This window comes from Lissotriton vulgaris, chromosome 12, assembly GCF_964263255.1.
Source record: "Lissotriton vulgaris chromosome 12, aLisVul1.2, whole genome shotgun sequence".
Classification (NCBI taxonomy): Eukaryota; Metazoa; Chordata; class Amphibia; order Caudata; family Salamandridae; genus Lissotriton; species Lissotriton vulgaris.
The window spans coordinates 618,416,742-618,434,882 of record NC_141700.1 but is presented as its reverse complement, the minus strand read 5'-3'; positions in this window follow the sequence as shown (position 1 = coordinate 618,434,882).

Sequence of the window (18,141 nt, the reverse complement as noted above, 5' to 3'; positions counted from 1 at the left end):
TATTTCTACATGCGAGCTGATGAGGCAAAACGCCGAAACGCGTCCTCGCTGAAATTACGGACAAAGGAACCCCGTGAGTGCTGCTTTCACACTGGAGCTCTCATTTATGAATGGACCCACTTCCATTCTTGACGGCACCCGTCGGCAAGAGTGCTGGATGCGCCGAGGTGGAACTTGGAGCGAGATTTATGTTGGCGTTCTGCACCACCACTGGGCACCTGAGGCATTGGCGTCGATATAGTCGCCAGATACATGCTGGTGGGACCGGGCAGTTACCGATCCCTACGCCGGATGCCATAGAGCCCAGGGTTCGACGAGGGGGCTCCTCCACAAAGTTCAACGGAACTTTAAACAAGGCAATCTTGAAAGGACCATGGCAAAGGGAGGAATGATAATGGACACTTTGGGGGCGCCATATCGGCACAAGACAAAAAGAACAATTGAACTTTCCCGAGTGTGTCCTAATTAAAATCACGAAGGCGGAGTAATCCCATTGGCTTACCATCAGCCAATCCCCTCCTCCCTTCCACACACTGCGCCCAATGAAAAGCCACGTGTCAGTTCAAGCACTGCCACCAACACGCTGTTTTATGTCTACATGCGAGCTGATGAGGCAAAACGCCGAAACGCGTCCTCGCTGAAATTACGGACAAAGGAACCCCGTGAGTGCTGCTTTCACACTGGAGCTCTCATATATATATATATATATATATATATATATATATATATATATATATATATATATAAAATCTGATGAAAGTACTGGAAATAAATTAAAAAATTACTGTGTGTTTAAAACTAATTTTACAAAACACAAAATTTTACATGAGCTGACAAAAGGTGGACTTGAAAGTGACAACCTGGGACATAGGTCACTAGTTGCATTTATTACAAACCCATGTCATCAGTGACTGTGTCATCAAATCTTAGATGGTGCTTATAGAGGGGTGGGTTGTGTTAAAACATCTCTCTCTCTCTACTTCCATTGGTGATAGAGCCAGTACTGAGCTTGCGGCAGGGATTGCTGTTGGTGGGTACATACACTCTTTTTGAGTACTAGGGTTTAGCAGGCTTTGACCTAAAGCAAAAAGAAAGAATGCAGAAAACGGAGCAAGGCGGAGGTCGAGAAAGGCAGGAAAACCGTAACAAAAAGAGAAAGTGGATGGAAAAGAACCTGCAAAAGTGAGATAAGGAGAAAGGAAGTGTAGAATGGCTAAAGAAAGAGACTTGGGAGCAGATGTATCAAACGATTTTTTTTGTCGCAAACGCTGCGATTCGGTAAAAAGCAGCGTTTGCGACAAAAAAAATCGGAAAATGGAATCTATCATTTAAAAGTCATCGCAATATTAAGGAATCGCAAATTTTGCAATTCCTTAATATTGCGTAATCATTTAAGGAATCGCAATTTGCGATTCCTTAAATGCTATGTAAGAAGCAATTAAGTTTTGCGAATTTACACTAAGAAATCGCAAATTACCACCAACTTGTAGTTGGTGGTAATTTGCGAATCCTTTTACAAATGCACTTTTTGGCATTTGTAAATGTGCCATGTGGCGCTCATACATGCCCTTAGGGCATGTTTGTGCGCCATATGCGCACACATGTAAATTTCAGGGGTGCAGCAGGGTGTCCTTAAGACACCCTTGCACCCTTGAAAATTATTCTCAATTTGCGATTTGCAAATTGCGAATCGCAAATTGAGAATAACTTCCCATTCCTTCCTATGGGCCTCCTGGCCCATAGAAATGAATGGGAAATTATTCCTCAATTGCGATAATCGCAATTAAGCAATTTTCCCCCACATGCATCAACCTATTTAGAAAGTGCAAAAGGTGCGAATCAGTAAATTCAGCCGTTTGCACTTCCTAAATAAGTTTTTGGGATGCATCATGCATTTTTGTGAAATTCGCTATTTTTAGCGACTTCCAAAAATGCGATTGCTTTTAAGGAATCGCAAATTTGCGATTCCTTAAAAGCAATGCATGATTGTTTTTCTAATTGCGAATTAGCAATTAGGAGGTGCAAATTACCACGAGGTTGGACCTCGTGGTAATTTGCGAAAAGTTTTGAAAATGCTCAAAAATGCATTTTTAAACTTTCATGTTTCATACACACATGTCCTTAGGACATGTGTGTGTGAAACATGCATTTCAAATTACATTTCTGGTGTGCAGGGTGGGGTCCTTTGGACCCCCCTCTGCACCCTTGGAATGCATTAACAAATCGCGATTTTCAAAAAGAAAATCGCAATTTGTTAAAGCCTTATCATTGATCCCTATGGGCCTTTTGGCCCATAGGAATCAATGGGAATTTCGAAATCGCACTTTGGAATTCGAATAATATTTGCGATTCGGTAAAAATTGCGATTTTTACCGAATCGCAAATATTTTGCGAAAATATACATGCAACCCATTTTGCGAATTCCAAATTGCGATTCCCTATTTTTCGCAATTTGGAATTCGCAAAAGGCCGGGAGGATGCATGTGGCCGTTTAAGAAATAGCTAAAAAATAGCGAATTTTTATATACATACCATTTTGCAATTTTCAAATAGCGATTCTCAAAAAATCGCTATTTGAGAATCGCAAATAGGTATTTTGATACATCTGCCCCTAGGTATCCTTGGTAGATAGCAAACTCGGAATTCGGCTAAACGAAAAACGTTGGGCCCCAACTCTTATTTATTATTATTCACAAATTATGGAGTGGATAGCTCCTCGGGAGACAGCGTGTGAAAACGGGAGCCTGGGGACGGGGAGCACAAGGGTAGCAGGCAGAAGCACTGAAGCCCTTTGAGCCCAATGGGCGTCGCGCGCCTGGTAGCAGGTGCAACCCCTCCGTGTCCTGGTATTTCTTCCATTTCCGTGGCTACGATGCGTACGTGTCCAAGCTTCTCTGGCTCACCTGGACCTATGAGAACGGCTTAGTGCTTGGCCCAGGGCCAGCCCCCGAGCCTCGCCAGATGGAAGGGTGTCACACGTGGACTGTAATGCACACAGCAGATCCTTGCCCGTCCTCCACCCTGCCAGAAACATGCGGAACTCATTTCACTATAAAGTGAATATTTCATATGTTTTTCATATATGGAAAGGAAAGCCGCATGTCTGGGAGTTCGGCCTTTTACACGCTGGGCAGGAAGATTAATTTTTCTTCCTTTTTAATGGCTAGGAGGGGTGATTTATTTAGAGAGAGAACGGGCCTCGGCCTTGTCTGTGATGGCGCGTCCGTGAAGCGCCGCTCTGTTCAGTCACGGAACGGGGCTGTTTCCAGTTACCAGGCCTCAGGCGGACGGAAGTCAGATGCAGCCGGATGACCCTCTTGGGGCACAGTGGTCACTCCTCAAAAATTCTTTTGTGGATGGAAAAAATCTTCAATTTTCTCCATTAGAAAGACTTCTCCAAGAGGGGGTGGGGTCGCTGTCCTCTCACAAATGGCATTTGAAGTTTTTTAAGGTGCACAAAGAGCCCAGTGCAACGCATTAGAACAGTATTTGGCGAAAACTCGCATATTTCAACACTTATGCGGTTATGCTGCCACGTTTTCTGTTGGAAATGTTTTGACAGCTTTGTTCAAAGTTTTGGGCACCCAGACTGCATGGTTTTGTTAGCCTTGTGTTTTAAAAAAGACAAAATAGGTAGAACAGCATTTCTGCTACTGCTGGTAATATGTTCTGACTTCATTGCCAGACTAAGAATCACTCTCGACTGGAGAAATGTCCTCCAACTCCAAGATTGGGTCAGTTCGTGGCACATCCTACACATACCCTCTATTTCGCTGAGGGAAACATCCTTTACAACGCAACTTTTACCACGCAGTGCTTTTACATCGCAACTTTTACAACGCAAGCCATTACAACGCATTGCGCTGGGGGGCGCTCTAGGATAGGGAATAGATTTAATTTACTATCCAACACCTTCCCTACTATCCACGGGGACTGGAGTTGGAATAGTAAATTAAACTATTCACTATCCAGCACTCCTCAACACTATGCGTTGTAAAGGCATGCGTTGTAAAAGTTGCGATGTAAAAGCATGCGTGGTAAAAGCATGCATTGTAATGTCATACATCCTTTCGCTGATGATGAGTCAATCTCAAGCAAACAGAGCGCCAAACCCCACCCCCGCCACCCACCAGTGATGGCCAGGAGGAAGCCCTGGGAACCCAGCTCTCAGACCATGAACTTGCAACACTGGTTTCCCAACAAAACTAGAGACATTTTTTCACCTGCCACGCCCACTAACAGATTTGTGGGACTTTCCCAAAACGACAAAGTGCAGTACTGCATCCCTGGAAAATGATTGTGTTTATTTGATGGAACTTTTTCCGGATCTACCGAATATACTTATGTCACTGGCTCGTCTACCGCTTCCTCATCTACCATTGCTGTGTAAGCTTTTGCTCAACTGCTATTTACTCTTTGCCCTATTATTAACATGTAAAATACCCTTACCTCAACACCATACCCTCATTAAGCCCTTAGATTTACTTGGACCGTGGTCCACACATCCCTAACTCTAAATAATCCTAACCCAGTTTCCCTTATTCTTATCCCTAAACCCAACCCTAAATCTAACAGTTATCTGTGCCAAAGCGCTGTCCTGGGTGAGATCTCAAATGAGCTGGTACCACTGTGTCAATCTAAATCCCAAACCCAATTATACTGAAGCCTTCAGGAAACAGCTTTGTTGCCAACTTTTTGAAATCTGTATACATGCTTTACTCTCAGCAAAAGTGTTTTTTAAACTGCTCTAACGGCAACGCAACCCATGTAGAAAAACTCCTTTCCTAGTTCCCTAGCCTTTTTACTTGTGTCTCCCAGTCATTTATTTGTGGATGGTGTCGGGAATCGGGAAATTAATTCAAATAACATAGACAAAAAAGAAATCTTGGTGGTGGCTAGAAATATCTGGCCTATATTACTAAGTAATATTGAAAATGTAAAAACTTTCGACATAATTAATGATAAACTAATGAAGACTCAACAAGTGTCACAGGTTGTGTGTTATTAGACAATGTTTTTAGATATTTATGCCTATATCAGTGGGTACATTCCAGATTAGACTATGCTGGTAGCCTTTATTTAGGACTGCCTGTATACCTGATGATGAAACTGAGCTGTCAGCAGAATGCCACTGCATGTACCTTGATAAAGCTGGGATGCCTGGATGCTCTGATCACTTCGCTGGTTTCCGGTGGAAAAGCAGATGACCTTACACATAAGGAAGATAGAGGACAACATTGCTCTTGGGTAATAAAGGAAAACTTCCTGTTACAGAAGCTTTAGTATAGATATTCATAGTGCTGTTTTATTGGAGTGCTGCTCTCCTGAGCACCAAGAGGCTATCCTAATCGTGAATGTTGGTCTTTACGGGTACACACAATATCTCGTAACATTTTATAACGTAACCAAACCTCTGCTCCAAACCTAACCAGTACCATACTAAGCACTACACCAAACTAGGCCTAACACTAACCTGCACTCTCATCTTTGTTGTTACCCTAACCCTTATTCTAACTCTCACCACAAACCCTAATATTTAAACTTTAGATCAATTAATGCCTGAATACTACCCAGTGATCTTCATTACACTCAGCCGTATGTTTCCTCGAACCATTCTTTTTTTTTTTACATTAGTTGAGTCCTTATCTGAGACAGACAATCCTTAATTTCAGAACTGGGAAAAAAGTTTTGTCTGTTTTCCCTTCTTATGCAAAAACAACAGTTGATGGACAGAATGCAGAACAATGTCATGTATTCACCCCAGTACAGAGATCTGGGCCTAAATCCACAGTTTTTTGCTCACCATGCCTTCCCAGCTTGAACCCAGCCATATGCAAATCAGTCTTGACCCTGTGCCCCATGGGAACAGTCCAGCCCGAACTGCCAAGCCAGGTCCTCCCTGAAGTTGAAACAAGCATCCTAGGACCGGTTTCGGGCTTTCAGCCCTCATCAGCCAGGATAGCTTGATTCCGGTGGCATGGAGAGCACGGGACTCACGTCTGAGCATACCCATCCCACTCGGGGTGACAAATGCAAAAACAGCAGTTGATGGACATAATGCAGAACAATGTCATACATTCACCCCAGTACAGAGATCTGGGCCTAAATCCATTGTTTGTGTGCTCACCATGCCATTCCAGCTTGAACCCAGCCATATACAAATCAGTCTTGACCCTGTGCCCCATGGGAACAGTCCAGCCCAAACTTCCAAGCCAGGTCCTCCCTGGATTGGAAACAGGCATCCTAGGACTGGTTTCGGGCTTTCAGCCCTCATCAGCCAGGATAGCTTGATTCCAGTGGCATGGAGAGCACGGGACTCGCGTCTGAGCATGCCTATCCCACTCGGGGTGACAAATTCAAAAACAACAGTTGATGGACAGAATGCAGAACAATGTCATACATTCACCCCAGTACAGAGATATGGGCCTAAATCCATCGTTTTTTCTTCACCATGCCATTCCAGCTTGAACCCAGCCATATGCAAATCAGTCTTGACCCTGTGCCCCATGGGAACAGTCATGCCCGAACTGCCAAGCCAGGTCCTCCCTGGACTGGAAACAAGCATCCTAGGACCGGTTTCGGGCTTTCACCTCTCATCAGCCAGGATATCTTGATTCCAGTGGCATGGAGAGCAAGGGACCCACGTAGTGGGCATACCCTGCCAAACCTTTCAAAAACAAACTCCAGCTTTGGGAAACTGTTATTGAAAAACAAAAATACTTTTGTAAAGTTTGACAGCGGCCATCATGACTGATGGTACCGTCTGTCAAACTTTTCCTACATTTACAGGAAGCACTGTGAAAGAGGGTCCAGTCACTGTAGAGAGATGTCCGTGGGGCCTGTGGGCATCTCTAAATTTGGTGGATGGGATGTCCTTCAGGGTGACTGAGTAAATTACTCCATCACACTGACACACAATAATCCATCCACCAAGCTCTAAATCAGGCCCAAAGTTTTGTCTTTCAAGTCCTTTCACATCACTGCATAGCAAGGGGAACCAGGGGGGAGTCCTTCACACACCTGTGTCTAGGGGTGTTACATTTGTTACCCTGGGCCTGCCTGTGTTAGTCAGGTGTCTCACGGTATTATCTGTGTTGGGTACGATTGTTTACCACAGATGGCCCAGGGTCTCTTGTACTACCTCACTTACATTAGCGAACCAAGGTATTCCCTTTGTGCACTTCATCCTTCAAGGGTAGCTGACTCAAGAGGTGAGACTTACTCCAGGAGGCGGTATAGGATTCTGAACTTGGAAAAAGAGTGCCACAAATTTCAAATGATTATGCTATTTAACCCATAGACTTTTCTATATAAAAAGGAAACATCTTTAATAAATAGTAAATAAAACAGAAAACTTTAAAATCACAGCTAATCTAAGATTGAGGTGAAGGTTATGGGAAAGTTGAATCGGAAAAGTGAAGTATTTGGAGGTGGGATAATAAGATCAATAAAGAGGACATGAAGAAGTGGACCTGATACCCTATCCATTAATCACACCAGTGTCCATTAACCAGATCTTGGGAGAATGTAAGATTTTCCCAAGACCTTTTCATGGAGAGGTTGGACATTACGATGACAGATTGAGGGCACAATTCCTCGATCTACCAGCAAGTTCTTCTGTTCATGTCTGTGCCTGTTATATCGTTTTTGTTTGTCAGTTTTCTATTCTCCCTTGTTTGTCGCTGGCTTTAATTATTCTCCAGTTGCATTCTTCTGGAAAAAAAAATCCATGATTTTTGTGACATTCCGGGACTGGTCTACTAGCAAGAAGATGACTATCTCGTTTCCGCTTCTCTTATTTCCCAATGGACACAGGAGTGGACATAAGAAAGAACACGTTGTAGTGAGTCAGTGTGTTCTTTATCACAGTTGTAGTGTGGACTCTACATTGTTTCCTCCTGAATTCTAATTCATCATGATCAATCCTGCTCATGAGTGTAGGGCGAAGGATCTTCCCTCGTCTATATTTTCCTTTGCACATAGATATTTTTCTGTGTTGAATCTTTCAGATTATCAAGCCTTTTGTTGATGTCTCAACATTTCTTTGATTTTGTTTGAATGTTTTCATCAGCTCTTTATCTGCTGCAACAAGTTCAGATAGATCTTGGCCAAAATTATCTCCTCCAGAAGACCTATGATGTCTGCTTCCTTTCTGGTGTGTAGAGTAAGCTGGGATACTTGTGAGATATGTTCTTCCCAGCAGTTGCTTCTCAATTATGTTTTGCCAGGATTATAATGCATGTCTTTCTCATTTCAAGGGCAATTGAAGCATGGCCACATTTCCTGTTCCAGAATCGCATTTGACTGATGTGGGATTTGCAGGCTGCTTCTTTAGGGTATGCTTAGTGGCCAACAATCTTCATATTTCAGGTTGGCGCATCATAATGCTGTAGACATTTGACTGATAGATCGTCTGTAGGTGTCGAAAATGTATGCTTATTATCGCCCAGTCACCAGACATGGAAAGAGTAGGAGGGTGAGAAAAGGCATTCTGCAATTCCTATAGAAAAAACAACAGCGAGAACTAATTTTCGAGGTTAATGCCATTCACCAGCATGTAAGAGTCAAATTACTTTTTTTAAAAAGATGCTCTGAATTTATATCTACTAAATACCATTCATCTTCAAAATTTCGATTAAGAAATTTAGGTTAAATGGTTTCTAAGACTTGACATTCCATAAAATAGTTTTTCTGTGAAATCGCACACCACTGGGCAAGTTGCAGGGCGGTCTAGATAAGGGGCTGGGAGAGACGTTGGCGGAATGGCAAGAAGGACAATAGTTCAACACTCTATTATCAACAATTCACGTGTTGATGAGGGGGTGATTGAGCAGCAGGGATTAGAGCTCCATTCTGAAGTTGAAGATGGATGGTGCCTGGGATACTTTGACATTAATGGGATTCCACATTCACAAGGAATAGTAGGATAAAGTCTGGCAACAGTTTTTTGCTTACAGCAGTTCTTGGTTTCTAGCCTCTAGCATGAGTAATGTGTTGGTTTACTAGTTGGACTTGATAGGGTAGGGCATAGCTGGTTGGGGTGCTGAACAGGGCCAAGCTTGCTTGCTGATCAAAGAAAGCTGGAGTGAAGTTGTTCCCTGAGTTTGGCCCAGCGTGAGCGACACTATCAATGGTAAAGGTGGAATGAGCATTGTACCTGAGGTTCACATTAAAATAAAACAAAAACAAACCAATTACGCTTGGTTAACCAGAATGCACCTGTACTTGCAGTGTATGCACCCTGTAGTGCCTAGGGTCTTTAACTGTTTCACTGAGGCATAAGGTGATTACACCAGGTTCAAGAGAGAAGACACATGAGTGAAGACTTAGGGGCTCATTTGGAGTTTGGTGGAGAGGGTACTCCGTCGCACAACGGCGATAGAGTAGGCTCTCCTCTAAACTGAACGTTTGTCTGCCTGATTTATGGTCTGAGCCAGAGACTAGTCCATCTGCATTGCTGACATACTCCTCCAATGGTGTACGGGATGTCAGATGTTTGGCGATTCTACCGCCCACCTGATTTAGAGTGGGTTATCGGATAGCCAGTTTTCACTGACCCATGCGGCTTGGTAAAACGTAGCTGTAAGAGGCAGTAAAAACAAAAAAAAATACAGCAAAAGGACACCCCACACCATAGGAAACAACCACCATGGATGTATGGCATTACAACGCATGCTTTTACCACGCATGCTTTTACATCGCAAGTTTTACAACGCATGCTTTTACAACGCATAGTGTTGAGGGGTGCTGGATAGTTAATAGTTTAATTTACTATTCCAACTCCAGTCCCCGTGGATAGTAGGGAAGGTGTTGGATAGTAAATTAAATCTATTCCCTATCCTAGAGCGCCCCCCCAGCGCAATGCGTTGTAATGGCATACATTGTAATAGTTGCGTCGTAAAGGCACTGCGTGGTAAAAGTTGCGTTGTAAAGGATGTTCCCCAACTATCATAGTGTGGGGGTCATTAGGTTTTGTATTTTCAAAAACAAGATCCTGCGTCGGGATTTTGAGGCTGATTAATATATTGTTGGATGGTCTGTTTCTCTGCCAGGGCAATTAAATAAATTACTCCATCTCCCTGATGCAGATGCCACCCGCTGAATTTAGCGCAAAAACAACAATGGATGGACAGTATGCAGAACAATGTCATACATTCACTCCAGGACAGAGATCTGGGCCTAAAACCCTCCTTTTTTTTGCTCACCATGCCATTCCAGTTTTAACCCAGCCATATGCAAATCAGTCTTGACCCTGTGCCCAATGGGAACAGTCCAGCCCGAACCGCCAGGCCAGGTCCTCCCTGGACTGGAAACAAGCATCCTAGGACCAGTTTCGAGGTTTCAGCCAGGGTATCATGACTCCAGTGGCATGGAGAGCACCGGACCCACGTCTGGGCATAGCCTTCTCACTCAGAGTGACAAATGTAAGAGCAACTGTTGCCCTGTGCCGCTGAATTTAGAAATGACTGCCAAGCTGGCGGTCATTACCTCCCGTCCCTCCCTCGCCTTCCTTCCATACAATTGAGGCTCCGCCTCCCACCCAGACCCACCCCCAGCATAAAAACTCTGCCCGCCCCCTCCTCCACCTGTTTTATTTTGTCTCCCTAGTGGGACTTACCTTCAGTTCCTCCCTGTGGCAGTGCCGGGGAGTCTTCGTGCTGGTTCTCTGCGGCGACGGTGTCCTCTGCAGCGTTCTCCTGGCTGTGTCTCCTCTCCTCGTCTCCCTCGTGGTTTGGGGGCGGAGCGGTGACTCGGGAAGCCGCAGCGTTGTTGGGCGGTCCTCCTGTGGCTGGGGCTGTGTTTCCGGGTCGGGCTGTCATGGATGCCTCCTCCCGGACTGCACTCTTCTGGAAGACCTGGTAGGACGGGTTGCTGCCCGTTTTTTGTTTTTCTTTTTTACATTTACTGGTTGTAATGAGGGTAGGGCCCGTTTTTGGCGGGTTTTCTGGCCGGGGCTGTCATTGGTTCCCGGTTGTGATTTTTTCCTTCATTTAGCAGCGTGGGGTTTTCTGCTCCTTTGTGCTTCTGCCATGGGTCGCAAGCGGGCATTTAAGCGGAACCATGTGGTGTCTTCTTCCTCTTCCTCCTCGCCTGAGGTTTCTCCTGTTCCCTCCAAGCGCCCTCGGTGTCGGGGCCTTTCTGGGGGTGATGTGCCTCTCATGTCCAAGGATGAGGTGCAGGGCATGATTGAGGCGGCTGTGTCTAAGGCTCTCCAGGCTCGTCTGGTGCCTGCGGCTTCTTCTCGTCCACGCTCACTGGATCCTGCGAAGGAGGTTTCCTTGTCGGATGATGATGGTCCTTCTACCTCCTCGGGTGGGAAGTTTATCTCCAGGGAGGAGAGATGGGATATTCTGGCTCATGTGCGGGACAATTTGGGGTTCCCTCCTTTCCAGCTGGAGGCGGATGGGAATCTCTTTCCTCAGTATGCTTCTCCCTCCAGGTTGGGCATGCCTTTTCAGGGTCCGGTCAAGGACATGGTGCTGAGGGAGTGGCGTGAGGTTGATAAGTTGCAGGTCCCTCGCTTCCTTCAGAAACTTTACCTTTTGGAGGGGGAGGACCCCTTGCCTCACAATTTGAAGCTGGACTCTATCCTGGCCACTCTGATTTGCAAGACTGCTATTCAGCCTGAGGACTGTACCCCGGCGGATGCTACTGATAAGAAGGTGGATTCTGGCCTTAAACGCTCCTTTGCTGCTGGGAACCTGGCGCTGAGGGCTAGCCTTTTCTCTGCCTACTCTGCGCAGTCTTTGGTTCAGGATTTCGAGAAATTGGCTGCGGCGGTTCAGGAGGGCTCTGAGTGCTCTGACCTCCTGGCTGCTATGGAACAGCAGGCTAGGCTATTGGCGGACATTTCGTCGGATGTTATAAAGTCTTCGGCTATGTCCTCTGGGGCTTTGGTGGCGGCTCGTCGTTCCCTCTGGCTCCGGTCCTGGAAGGCTGATCCTGGGGAGAAGGCGGCTCTGTTGAAATTGCCTTTTGATGGACTGGCTCTGTTTGGGGACCAATTGCCTGCCATGATTTCGAAGGCTTTCAAGGAGCGGAAGCATGCCTTGCCGTATAAGGGCGGGGCGGCTCCATCTGGTAAGCCTTGGAGTAGGGCCCCTCGGTCTTCCCCGAAGCGTGATTCTCGTCAGTCTTTCCGCAGGCGGCGTTTTCAGCCCCGTTTTTCTCCCAGGCACGCTGCCTCCGCTCCTAAGGGCCCTGCCAAGAAGGGTCCCTGACAACTACTGTCTGGCCGGTTCCCTGCCGGTGGGGGGTCGTCTTCGGCAGTTTCTTCCTCGTTGGCAGCAGGACGTTTCGGATGGCTGGGTCCTGGACACTGTGGGTCGTGGGTACGTGATAGACTTCCTGCAGGTTCCGCCGGATTCTGGGGTTCGGCTGACTCCTCTGCCTGTCTCCGGTCCCCGCAGGGTGGCTCTGCTGGACGGGGTGTCCTGTTTGCTTGCCAAGGCTGCCATCTGCCGGGTTCCTGTCGAGGAGGTGGGGACGGGGACCTACTCCATTCTGTTTCTGGTTCAGAAGGTGACCGGGGGCTTTCGGCCTGTCCTCAATCTCAAGTGGGTCAACGCCTGGGTTCGGCCCGTACACTTCCGTATGTTGACCCTTCAGGCCATCATTCCTTTGGGTCAGCCTGGCGACTTCCTGGCATCCATGGATCTCGAGGACGCTTATCTCCACGTCCCAGTTGCCGCTGCTTCTCAGCGTTTCCTGAGGTTCGCTGTGGGAGACGCCCATTTTCAGTTTTGCGTACTTCCCTTCGGCCTCAGGTCTGCGCCCAGGGTTTTCACGAAGGTCCTGGCGCCTCTCGTGGCTCTCCTTCATGCAGAAGGGGTTTTCATTCATCCATATCTCGACGACCTCTTGCTGCATGCTGCGGGGGAGTCTCTTTTGCTCTCTCACATCGGGAAGGCCTTGGAGGTTCTTCAGGGACACGGATTTTTGGTGAACTGGGGAAAGTCTTCTTTGGTCCCGTCTCAAGACTTACCTTGTCCGACAAGCGCCTGGTGTCTCTTCAGTCGCAGGTTCGGGCCTTGATGTCCCGGGAGGCTACTCCGGCGGTCCAGGGCTGCGGGTGCAGGGACACATGGCTTCCGTGGTGTTTTTGGTTCCATGGGCTCGTTTTCATCTCCTCCGCCTGGCCAATTGGATCCTGTTGGGTTGGTCTCCTGGGTCTCAGAGTCTGTTGTCCCTGCTGCCCATGAAGGACCGGATCCGGAAGGAGCTTTCCTGGTGGCTCTGCCGCCAACACCTCCTGGCGGGGGTTTCTCTGACTCCCCCGGCTCCGCTTGTGGTGACTACGGACGCCAGCCTGTCCGGGTGGGGTGCTTGGCTGGGGTCGGAGCAGGTTCGGGGGTTCTGGTCTCTGCTGGATTCCCGGAGGTCCTCGAACTGGCGGGAGCTGAGGGCGATTGTGCTTGCCCTGGTGCACTTTCAGGACTCTTTGAGGGGGCATTGGGTGTTGGTTCAGACGGACAATCTGGTGGCGAAGTCCTATGTCAACCGTCAAGGGGGGACCCGGTCCAGGTCCTTGAACTTGATTGCCAGCATCCTCTTTCGGTGGGCTCAGGTCTGGGTGCTGGGTCTGTCGGCTCTCTACATTCGGGGGGTGGACAATGTGAGTGCGGATCTGTTGAGCAGGGCCATTCCGTCGTCTCGGGATTTCTCTCTCCTTCCCGGTGTGTTCCTCCAGTTGGTGGGTCGTTGGGGCCTCCCTGTGGTGGACCTGTTTGCGGATCTGGGGAATGCCAAGGTGGTGCAGTTCTGTTCTCTGGGCAGGTGTCCCGGTTCTCTGGGGGTCGACGGCTTGACCTGTCCTTGGCCTCGGGTCTGCTGTATGCCTTCCCTCCCTTTCCGCTGCTTCGGTCCTTTCTGGTGCGGGTCCGGAGGGATTGTGCTCGGGTGTTGTTGGTGGCTCCCTATTGGCCTCGGGCGAATTGGTTTCCTCTCCTGACCGAGTTGTGTTGCGACCGGGAGTGGGTCCTTCCGGTGGTTCCGTCCCCGTTGGAGTTTCCGGCCCTTCCCCTGGATTCTCTCCGGAGGCTGCACCTGACGGTCTGGCTGTTGAGCGGCAGGGCTTAGCTGGGTTGGGGGTTCCTGCCCAGTTGGCGGTTACTTTGCAGGCGTCGCGTAGGTCCTCCACTCTGCTGTCCTATGCCAGGCATTGGCGGGTCTTTTCGGTCTGGTGTGCTGGTAAGGGTGTTGACCCCACGCTTGCTGACCTCTTTTTGGTGATGCAGTTCCTTCAGGATGGGGCTCTTCTGGGGCTGTCGGTGGCTTCTCTGCGGGTGCAGTGGGCGGCTATTCAGGCGTTTAGGGGCTCCTGGCGTAATTTGCAGGATGAGGGGGCTCTGATGCCTCGTTTTTTTCGGGGTCTGTTGAACTTGTTTCCCCGCCCTGTTCGGTCCTTCCCTTCGTGGGATTTGCATCTGGTGTTGGATGTCCTGTCTGGTCCTCCCTTTGAGCCCCTTGAGGGTCTCGAGTTGCGTCTCTTGACTTTTAAAACTTGCTTTTTGGTCGCTATCACCTCTGCGAGGCGCTTGGGGGAGTTGGGGGCCTTGTCTTGCAAGTTTCCTTTTTGTAAAGTCTTTTCGGATCGGGTGGTTCTGGTTCCCGTTCCGTCCTTTGTCCCTAAGGTCAATTCGGCTTTTCACCTCAGTCAGGAGGTGATTTTGCCTGAGTTCTGTCCTGCTCCTTCCTCGGCTGAGGATTCTCGCTTGCATTGTTTGGATGTCCGACGGGCCTTGCTGTGGTACCTCCATGTTGTTGAGTCCTTCCGGGTGGGGGACTCTATGTTTGTTAACTTTGGTCCGGCTCGGAAAGGGGTTAAGCCTTCCACGGCCTCTTTGAGTCGTTGGATTAGGTCCACGGTCTTGCTGGCTTACCATCTTAAGGGTGTGGTTCCTCCTGTGGGGGTTCAGGGGCGTTCCACTCGCAGTATGGCTGCTACGGTGGCTGAGTTGCATGGGGCTTCTGTGGTGGAGATTTGTAGGGCGGCGACTTGGTCTTCTCCGTCTACTTTTGTCCGCCACTATCGAATTGCGAGTCTGGAATGTTTGGATAATGTTCTGGGCCACAGGGTCTTGTCCTCTATGCAGGGCCAGGGGTGTTGATCTGCTGTGTTTTGGGCACTGTATTACATTTTGGTGTTCTTTATCACTCAGTTGTCCGTCTCTGTTTTATTCTGCTTGCTATGTCCTCAATTGTATGGAAGGAAGGCGAGGGAGGGACGGGAGGTAATGCTTCCATTTCTAACGATAATGGCATTACTCCTAGTCCTACTCCCTCGCCTTCCTTCGAGGACCCTCCCTCCCTCCCGGTGCGGTTCAACTGAGTGCTAGCTCGGCTTGTTTACGTACAGGTGGAGGAGGAGGCGGGCAGAGTTTTTATGCTGGGGGTGGGTCTGGGTGGGAGGCGGAGCCTCAATTGTATGGAAGGAAGGCGAGGGAGTAGGACTAGGAGTAATGCCATTATCGTTAGAAATGGAAGCATTTCTAAAGCGTTGGTAGGAACTGCCGACACGGCGGTTCCTTTCAGCGCTTTTTGCAGTGTGGTGCCAGGCTCCGTTAACATGACGGGCCTTGCACCAAACTGTTTTTTTTTTCAATATGAAAATCCGATAGTCGGATTTTCTTTTTAAAAATAAAAAAGATAATTTCCCCCTGGCTATTGGAGTAATCTCCCATGGCGAGGGGGGGATTTGTACTCTCCTTATGGCCAGAGTTTGCCTGGCAGAGACGGACAGTAAAAAAAATATCTATATGTCCACCCATCCCAATTGTGCGGCGGGACATAAAGCCAGTTCTCTGACAGCCCTTACTCCGCCGAACCGAAGGATAAGTTTGGCTGTGGCGATGATGGAGTATGCACCTCTCTGTAGCCAAACCTATGGGTCGTCACATTTAAATCAGGCGGGTAGACCACTGTGTTGGCCAGGATGGAACACCATTGCCATTGCGATGGAGTTCCCTGTCCGCCAACATCTAAATGAGACCTTTGTTCTTGAAAATACAAAAACATGTTAAAAGTTTGACAGACTATACCATCATTTTGACAGTATCGTCCGCCTTTGCTGATGTTAAGTGATGTCGCCTGGACCAGCAGAAATCTCTAAATTTGGCTGGCGAAGGAACCTCGGTATGACGTGAGTAAAGTTCTCCGCCACACCGACGGATTTACCAAAGTATGCAATACATACAAAGCACAGGGAAATTTCTATCTATGTGGGGAATTGTAGAAGCAGGACAGACTTCAAAGGACGCCTGCCATGAACTCTGCCAGAGTACGAAGCTAGCTAATAAACAGAAACTTGCATATCTGAAGAAAGAATTGGAGCTGGCTGCTTCGAGTACATATTTGCTGTAATTGGCGGGCCTCTGCTGCTGTTGGGGCACCTTGTTTTAATTCCGCGAGCTCAGCGTCCCGTGGAGATAGCAGGCCCCAAACGAGCAGATGGCCCCGTCCTGCTTGGGGAGGGGGCAGGTGTATTTATATCAAACAGACCTCCGATTAATCACTCCGTGGCGGATACAGGGGGGACGGTGGGGCATCGGGGTGAGATGGGGCGGAGGGAACAAGGCCGCGAACCCTCCGAGGAACGCTCCCCGCTGCCAGGAACCGCAAGGCTTCTCCTCACAATTACAGCCCTGATTCAATTTATTGTGCGCAGGCACGGCACGGGCATCTCTTAAGCAATGCTGACAGCTCGGGCTTTTAACTCGCTCTCTGTATATTTTGGTTTAATAGGAAACAAATGCTGCTCACTAGAAATTGAATTATATTAACGGCATGTTGCTAATAGGTCACTTGGAAAGAGAATTACAGGCGCCCTCGGTCTGAATGCTCGAGGATTTGTTTATGCAGAGTACATAATGTTTTAGCTGCCAAGTTTTGTGGCTCCTTTTTAATAGCAGTGTTTTTTTAGATGGGGTTCCTTCCGTGGCATTCAATGCTCGTTCAGTTGGGCCGTGTGAAGTATTCCTGTTGAATCTCTATCAAAATGCATTTACAAGGACATTATGGAACAAATGCGTACACTTTCATCAAAAATATTTAAAAACAGAGCAAATGAGACTTTAATGAATGTGATCCCTATCATGCCAGATGTCTGAGTGCGTTTTTCACATTTGAGGCCACGTGTCTATGCCATCTTTGGGCTATGGAGAATACAGGGTCTGAGCAGTGCTGTGATCATATCCCTCCGCCATGGAAGTCGAGTCACCGAAGTTCCAGGGACATGACACGTGATTTGGCCAAATAAGACATGGCAAGGTTGGCCACTTGTTCCATTCATGGGCGCTCAGCAGCCTCTTGTTTGGCATTATTGGCCGGGCCAAAATGAGAGAATACAGAAGGTAAAGTGGGATCATAGAGGCCTGTACTTTTATTCCTGCGGTTTGTCTTTTTGGCCCCTAACAACAGTGCCTCATGTATCAAAGGGCAGCCAGGGTTACCTAGTGGGCATTTGTACTAGGGCTGTGCCTTCTGCAAGGATCTGGATGGAACCTGCAGTAATCACTGATCAAAGTAACATCAACAGGTATCTTCTACAGAGCAACAAAATGGGGGCCTATACACCTGCCGCAGCAAGACCAAATATATCTTTAACAGTGGCGGCTGGTGATCCCTGAAAGTGTTGAGGCGTAATAATACGAACCTTCTTTTTCTGGCTGCTCAGAGGCTCAATGGCCAATTAGGAGACTGGATGCGACGGGGTGCCAGGCGACTGAACCTTGTTTACTCTGTCCTGCCATGTAATAGGGCATGGGGCGACTTTGCGTAAAACGCATCACCGCCCGAGCAGGAGCCTATCTTCAAACTGCTGCACTACACTGGGCATGCGCAGCATACCTATGGTTTGTGAATGTGAGTGAGGGGCAACGCTCCTCTCTCACATGCGCAGACCATCTTCGGAACTCCTGCTCGTCTCTGCCTGCGTGCGCTGTGCGTCAACTGAGCACTTTCACAAGTGAAGTGCACAGGCCGCCCGGAAATGTAAACAGACGAATTGTAAACTGTCCATTTGTCTGCTTACATTTCTGTTCTTCTGTTGCCCGATTCTTTTCGGGGGCGCTGCCCCAACGCCCCTATGGACCAGCCGCCCCTTATCTTTAAAGAAGAAACACAGAGGTTCCAATTATAGGT